At 36.0% G+C, this 7,498-nt stretch overlaps 1 non-coding gene across 1 annotated transcript; it reads left to right on the top strand.

Annotated features, from left to right (window-relative positions):
• The first annotated feature begins 4,151 nt into the window (after positions 1–4,151).
• Positions 4,152–4,258, top strand: LOC116275065. Its single transcript, XR_004184037.1, has one exon. It is a non-coding gene; the product is annotated as a U6 spliceosomal RNA (small nuclear RNA).
• Positions 4,259–7,498: the final 3,240 nt, after the last annotated feature.

The following is a 7,498-nucleotide window of genomic DNA, read 5'->3' as shown; positions in this document are numbered from 1 at the left end:
TACAAATGTTAACGAAATTGTAATTGTTTGTTCAAATATGAAAGTGCTACCTTAGGTTGCCTCAGATAAAAAAAAAAGAAAGAAAGAAAAAGAAAATGCCTTGAGCTAGAGTATTCATAGTACCAAAAACATTCCAGGTGCTCCTCCAATGAGCTCTCCCGGACACACATTAATCTCATCCAGCTCACCTGAGTAATTTGTTTGAACACCTGCATATGAAATTTTAGTTTCAGCTTCACTCGTTATTAACTGGTCTTAATCCCTATTAAGTAGACTTTCTTGGCTACGCTGCAGGTACATATGCTTGCTCCAAACAATCCACACACCTCAGGAAAAGTCTACAATTTACTACAAAAAATATGTTAAGCAACAAAGCAGAGAGCGTAGATTTATTTGTGTTCTGTTTTGCTCTTTTCCCCATCAAGGAAAATAATTTTCAAGCTGGCAAATCTAGAACAAACATAATTAGGAGGGAATTGAAGTACAAGATAGGTGCAGAGATAATAAGGGACTACTTTACAGCTTTAAATTAATTCAAGCCTTAGGGCCCAGATAAATTATATCCCAGGATATTTAAATGACTTGCAGATGTGATCAAGGCACTCCTGTTGTTAAACTCTAAGAAATCACAAAGTAAAAAGGAGGCCCCAAAAGTCTGGAGATGGGTAAATGTTATTCCCATTTCTTAAAGGTGGCTGTGTGTGTGTGAGGGGTTGAAGCAATGGATTCTAGAAATTGTAAACTTAATGTTAACCCCTGACCAAATTCTTGAACAAAGGCTAAGTAGTCTGAGTAGCTCTCTTGAAGGCAAGGACTCTGTCTGTGTCGTTCAACACAGTATCCTCAGGGTCCTTAGCAGGGTGTGTCCTTAGCAGGCACTTAATAAATACTTATAGAATATTAACTGCTTAGCAGGGAAAGTTGTATTTGAAATGAACATGTATTCACTGAGAAGTAAACTTAAAGAAGTTGTTTGAGTCTCTGGGCTTCATTATTGATTGCACTGGGTAGGATCTGCAAGGTTATTCTCTGGAAATAATTATGATATAGCACCATCTTAAGTGACCAAGACTTACTTTTTGCTCACACTTCCTGTCCCTGTGGGTAGACTCTGTTCCGTGTCATCCTCACTCCAGAACTGAAGCTGACAGAGGAGCCAACCGAAGCGTTGCCAGTCTCTGAGGCAGAGAGAAAGACTAGACCCTATTTGGGGGAGGGCAGACCCACTTTTATTGCTTCCACCTGGAAATGAGGCCGGGCTCCCCCGCCCCCCCACCACACACATTTGATTGATGTAAGTAAATCACGTCGCCACCCCCGCTTTCAAGGTGTGGGGAAGTACAAATCACCTTGTACTGAAGAGGAAAACCAGAAACACCTGGCTAAAAATGTCAGTGACTATCACAGTTATACTGTCTGAAAAATGAAAATTATAGTAGATATGTAGAGGTGTGAGTTTTCTTTGATCATACATTTTTACAAGAAATGTCATAACACTTTGTTTTTCTAAATTAATTTAAATCTATTGCTGAGGCCCACCGTACCCAGGGTGGTGACAGAAGCATGTATTCTTTAAGGTTGCACCAATATCCAAAGAGTTTTCAACCTGTCTTGAAAATAAAGAAAAGTTTTCTACTCTTTATTATATCATAGTCACAGCTGAAAAATAAATTGTATAATCTTATGTGAGCCATTAGAAGGTGGGCTTTTCTTGCTTTTTTTTCTTTTTTTTGAGATGGGATCTCGCTGTGTCACCAGGCTGGAGTGTAGTGGCTCTATATCGGCTAACTGCAACCACCGCCTCCCAGGTTCAAGCGATTCTCCCGCCTCAGGCGCGCATCATTACACCTAGCTAATTTTTGTATTTTTAGTAGAGACGGGGTTTCCCCATGTTGGCTAGGCTGTTCTCAATCTCTTGACCTCAAGTGATCCACCTGCCTCGGCTTCCCAAAGTGCTGGGATTACAGGCATGAGCCAGCGCACCTGGCCTTTTCTTGCTATTTCTACACCTAGCTTGGGCAGTTTGTTTGGATGTAGTGTAACACCTTATCTGGAGGTAAAAGTCTTGGCCAATTGTCTAGTCTCCATGACTGCACATTTCAGCTGTCCCTTCTAAAGTCCTATCTTCTCCCTGGGTTGCTGCAGAGGAACATAGTTCCCATCATCAGATACATACACACATCCTCCCATAGATATAAGGAATCTTTTATTCTCATGAGCTCTGTGTATTTCTGCCCACCTGCTTTGCACTTTCCACCACCTTCCAAAGATGAACCTCTCTCTCATATCACTCTGAAATAAACTGGCTTAATCCATTAAATGGACTTCTGTTTTCAAAAACAAAATGTTGGGGAAGAAGGTTGTGTTCAACTTCTGCTTTAAGGCTTGTAACATCAATGACCCTGAAGCAAGACAGCATAAGACACTGGGTAAGTTATTGCTAAAAGGAAGAAACACACTGGAGTAAAATACAAGTTAGTGTCTCAACCAGTTGTCTTTAATAGTATTTGAAGGTAATATCTTTAATTTAATGATTAAATGAAAACAGAAGTAGAATCAAATACAGAAGCTGACAGAAAGGTTTTAAAAAAAGACAGTTTCTATTATAACTGTCAAATTATGTTTGATTAGCCATATTTCAATATTTAAAACAGTTACTCAACTGGCTATTTGAAGGACAAGATAGTCAATTTGTCTCTATCGACTGGAAAAATAAGCACTGAATTTGTAGTACAAAGAACACAGAATCTTACATCTGATTCTCCTCTTCCATTTTACAGATAAGCAATCACAAGACGTGAAAATTTTTCTGTAATTTTACATGGTTCCTTTTAATGCATTAATAATTGAATACTACTATTCAATTATTTCTTGTTTTATGCTTTTAATGTTATAAAATATAAACCAATGAGGATCTATTTATTTATGACATGGTGAACTCTCATCAGAAATTATTTCTAACAACTTATAAGTTAGAAACCATATCAGGCCTCCTTCCGTTTTATCTAAGTATGTATTTGGAAATCACCTAACCAGCAAAAATACCAAACAGTTTTATGTTACCCTTTAAGGGAAATATTTTGTGTGGGGCAGTATCTAAAAGAAAGCTCATTCTCAGGCAGATCTGTTTTAGGAAGGACTATCTTGAAGGTCAGAAAACTGATTTTTCTAGAATCACCCATGCCTGTAAGCCTTTTCATAGGACTGTAGTTGGAAAACCATGGTGCTATGTAATAAAATATGGAGGACTTTCTCTAATGAGAGCCCTGGGGTTTAAGTCATCTGAGTTTAGTTTGAGCAGACACCTCTGAAGTTATTATGGATTAAGTTGAGAGACCATTTAGCAACATGCAGTACTCCTAATCACTTAGAAAAACTTAACTATTGGAAAGATTCCATCCTGTTTTTTAAATGTAGTATACTTATTAACTCAATAGAGAAACATGAAATCAAGACTGACTTCAATTTATTGTCAAACTGAAGGGTGACAAGCAATTTCAGCCTTAGCAGTCTGAGGAAAAAGAACAAGAATCTGTGAACCCCAAATCCTGACCAGAGCTTTCAGCTCTGCATTTCATATCCACTATCTGATAGTTGCTGAAAATGTTAACAACTTATCAAGTAAAACGAGCACCATTAAATAGTGAGGAAAGCATTCATCTGATTCCTTTTTTACATGTTATTTTCTTTAAGTTAATTACAATGTGGTTTTTTTTTTTTAGTCTGAGAGTTACTGTTGTTACTGATGTTAAATATAGTAAAAAGAAAAAAAAACAGATTTTTCCCTCATGTAAGTTTACCATTATTGTTTCCCAGATTTGAAAATACTTTACCTTAAGCTACTAATATAGAATCATTTTACTTTACCTTATGCTACTAATATAGAATCTTACTGTAAACTCAATTTCAGTATAGAATTCTATAACTGTAGAATTGGAATAACAAATTACATGTGTCACAGCATTGCTGGAAAAATTAAAAGTTGGAATACATACCTGGGAATTACTTATATAAATTATATCTATACTGTGCAATAGTAACTGTCTTAAAAATGACATGAGTATAAATACTAATTTGGAAGATGCTTATACATGTAAAAAGAAAACAGTATAGTAGGTATTATATGATCTCATATTATTAAGATATTTGCAGTGCTTACTTTGACAGCACATATGCTAAAATTAGAATGATATGGAGAAGATTAGCATGGCACCTCTGCAATGATGACATGCAAGTTTGTGAAGCATACAATATTTTTAAAACACAATGAAGTACAAAGTGACACTCTGAAGCAACCACATAAACAAGTCTGCAAAATAACCAGCTAACATCATCATGAGAGGATCAAATTCACGTGTAATAATATTAACCTTAAATGTAAATGGGTTAAATGCCCCCAATTAAAAGACACAGATTGGCAAGCTGGATAAAGAGCCAAGACCCATTGGTATGCTCTCTTCAAGAGACCCATCTAATGGGTCAAAGACACATGTAGGCTCAAAATTAAGGGATGGAGTACAACTTACCAAGCAAATGGAAAACAGAAAAAGCAGGGGTTGCAATCCTAGTTTCTGACAAAACAGACTTTAAACCAACAAAGATCAAAAAAGACAAAGGAGGGCACTACATAACGGTGAAGTGTTCGATTCAACAAGAGGAGCTCACTATCCTAAATATATATGCACCCAATACAGGAGCACCAAGATTTATAAAGCAAATTCTTAGACACCTACAAAGAGATTTAAAATCCCACACGATAATAGTGGGAGACTTTAACACCCCACTGTCAATATTAGACAGATCATCATGACAGAAAATTAACAAAGATATTCAGGACCTGACCTCAGCTCTGGATCAAGTGGACCTGATAGATATCTACAGAACTCTCCACTCCAAATCAACAGAATATACATTCTTCTCATTGCCATACAGTACTAACTCAAAAATTGATCACACAGTTGGAAGTAAAACACTTCCCAGCAAATGCAAAAGAACTGAAATCATAACAAACAGTCTCTCAGACCACAGCACAATCAAATTAAAACTCAAGTTTAAGAAATTCACTCAAAACCACACAACTACAAGGAAATTGATCAACCTACTCCTGAATGACTCCTGGGTAAATAATGAAATTAAGGCAGAAATCAAGAAGTTCTTGGAAACTAATTAGAACAAAGAGAAAATGTACCAGCATCTCTGGGACGTAGCTAAAGCATTGTTACAAGGGAAATCTATAGCACTTAATGCCCACATCAAAAAGCTAGAAAGATCTCAAGTTAACAATCTAACTTCACAACTAAAATAACTAGAGAAACAAGAGCAAACAAACCTCAAAGCTAGCAGAAGATAAGAAATAACCAAGATCAGAGTAGAACTGGAGAATATAGAGACACAAAAAAAAACCTTCAAAAAATCAACAAATCCAGGAGGTGTTTTTTTTAAAAAAAAAATAATAATAATAAAATAGATAATACTAGCTAGACTAATAAAGAAGAAAAGAGAGAAGAATTAAATAGATACAATTAGAAATGATAAGAGGGCTATCACCATTGACCCCACAGAAATACAACCAACCATCAGAGATTACTATAAATAGCTCTATACACATAGACTAGAAAATCTAAAAGAAATTGATAAATTAATGGACACATACACCCTCGCAAGACTGAACCAGGAAGAAGTAGAATTCCTGAATAAACCAATAACAAGTTCTGAAATTGATGCAGTAAGAAATGGCCTACCAACAACAAAAAAAGAAAAGCCCAGGACCAAATGGATTTACAGCTGCATTCTACCAGAGGTACAAAGAGGAGCTGGTACCATTTCTTCTGAAATTATTCCAAACAATTGAGAAGGAGGGACTTCTCTCTAACTCATTTTATGAAGCCAGCATCATCCTGATACCAAAACCTGGAAGAGATACAACAACAACAAAAAAGAAAATTTCAGGCCAATATCTCTGATGAACGTCGATGCAAAATTCCGCAATAAAATACTGGCAAACGAAATTCAGCAGCACATGAAAAAGCTTATCCACCAGGATCAAGTTGGCTTCATCCCTGGGATGCAAGGTTGGTTCAACACATGAAAATCAATAATGTGTTTCATCACATAAATGGAATTAAGACAAAAAATACCTGATTATCTTAATAGATGCAGAAAAGGCCTTCAATAAAATTCAACAACCTTTGTATCATAATGAAAACTCTCAATAAACTAGGTATTAAAGGAACATACTTCAAAATAATAAGAGCCGTATATGACAAACACACAGCCTGGAAGCATTCCCCTTGAAAACTGGCACAAGACAAGGATGCCCTCTCACCACTTCTATTCAACATAGTATTGGAAGTTCTGGCCGGGCAATCAGCTTCCAGCTAAAAAAAAAAATAAAGGGTATTCAAATAGAAAGAGAGGAAGTCCAATTATCTTTTTTTGCAGATGACATGATTCTGTATCTAGAAAACTCCATTGTCTCAGCCAAAAAGCTTCTTAAACTGATAAGCAACTTCAGCAAAGTCTCAGGATACAAAATCAATGAGCAAAAATCACTAGCATTCCTATGCATCAAAAACAGGCAAGCAGAAAGCCAAATCACAAATAAACTTCCATTCACAATTGCCACAAAAAGAAGAAAATACCTAGAAATACAGCTAACAAGGGAAGTGAAGGACCTCTTTAAAGAGAACTACAAACCACTGTTCAAAAAAATTAGATCAGAAAGGACATAAACAAATGGAAAAACATTCCACGCTCATGGATAGGAAGTATCAATGTTGTAAAAATGGCTATACTGCCCAAAGTAATTTATAGATTCAATGTTATTCCCATTAAACTGCCATTGACATTCTTCACAGAATTAGAGAAAACTGTTTAAAAATTCATATGGAACCAAAAAAGAGCCCAAATAGTCAAGACAATCCTAAGCAAAAAGAACAAACTTGGAGACATCACACTACCTGACTTAAAACTATAGTACAGGGCTACTGCAAACAAAACAGCATGGTACTGGTACAAAAACAGAAACATACACCAATGGAGCAAAGTAGAAAACTCAGAAATAAGACTACATACCTACGACCCCCTGATCTTTAACATACTTGACCGAAACAAGCAATGAAGAAAGTATTCCCTATTTAATAAATGGTACTGAGAGAACTGGCTAGCCATGTGCAGAAAATTGAAATGAGACCCCTTCCTTACACCTTACACAAAAATTAACTCCACATGGATTAAATACTTCATTGTAAACCCCAAACTATAAAAACCATAGAAGAAAATCTAGGTAATACCATTCAAGACATAGGCATGGACAGAGATTTCATGACAAAAAGACCAAAAACAATTGCAACAAAAGCAAACATTGACAAATGAGATCTAATTAAGCTAAAAATGCTTCTGCACAGCAAAAGAAACTGTCAACAGAGTAAACAGACAATCTACAGAATGGGAGAAAATATTTGCAATCTATCCACCTGACAAATGTCTTATTTCCAGA

This window comes from Papio anubis, chromosome 5 (genome assembly GCF_008728515.1).
Source record: "Papio anubis isolate 15944 chromosome 5, Panubis1.0, whole genome shotgun sequence".
Lineage (NCBI taxonomy): Eukaryota > Metazoa > Chordata > Mammalia > Primates > Cercopithecidae > Papio > Papio anubis.
This window is presented reverse-complemented; position numbering and strand designations above follow the sequence as displayed.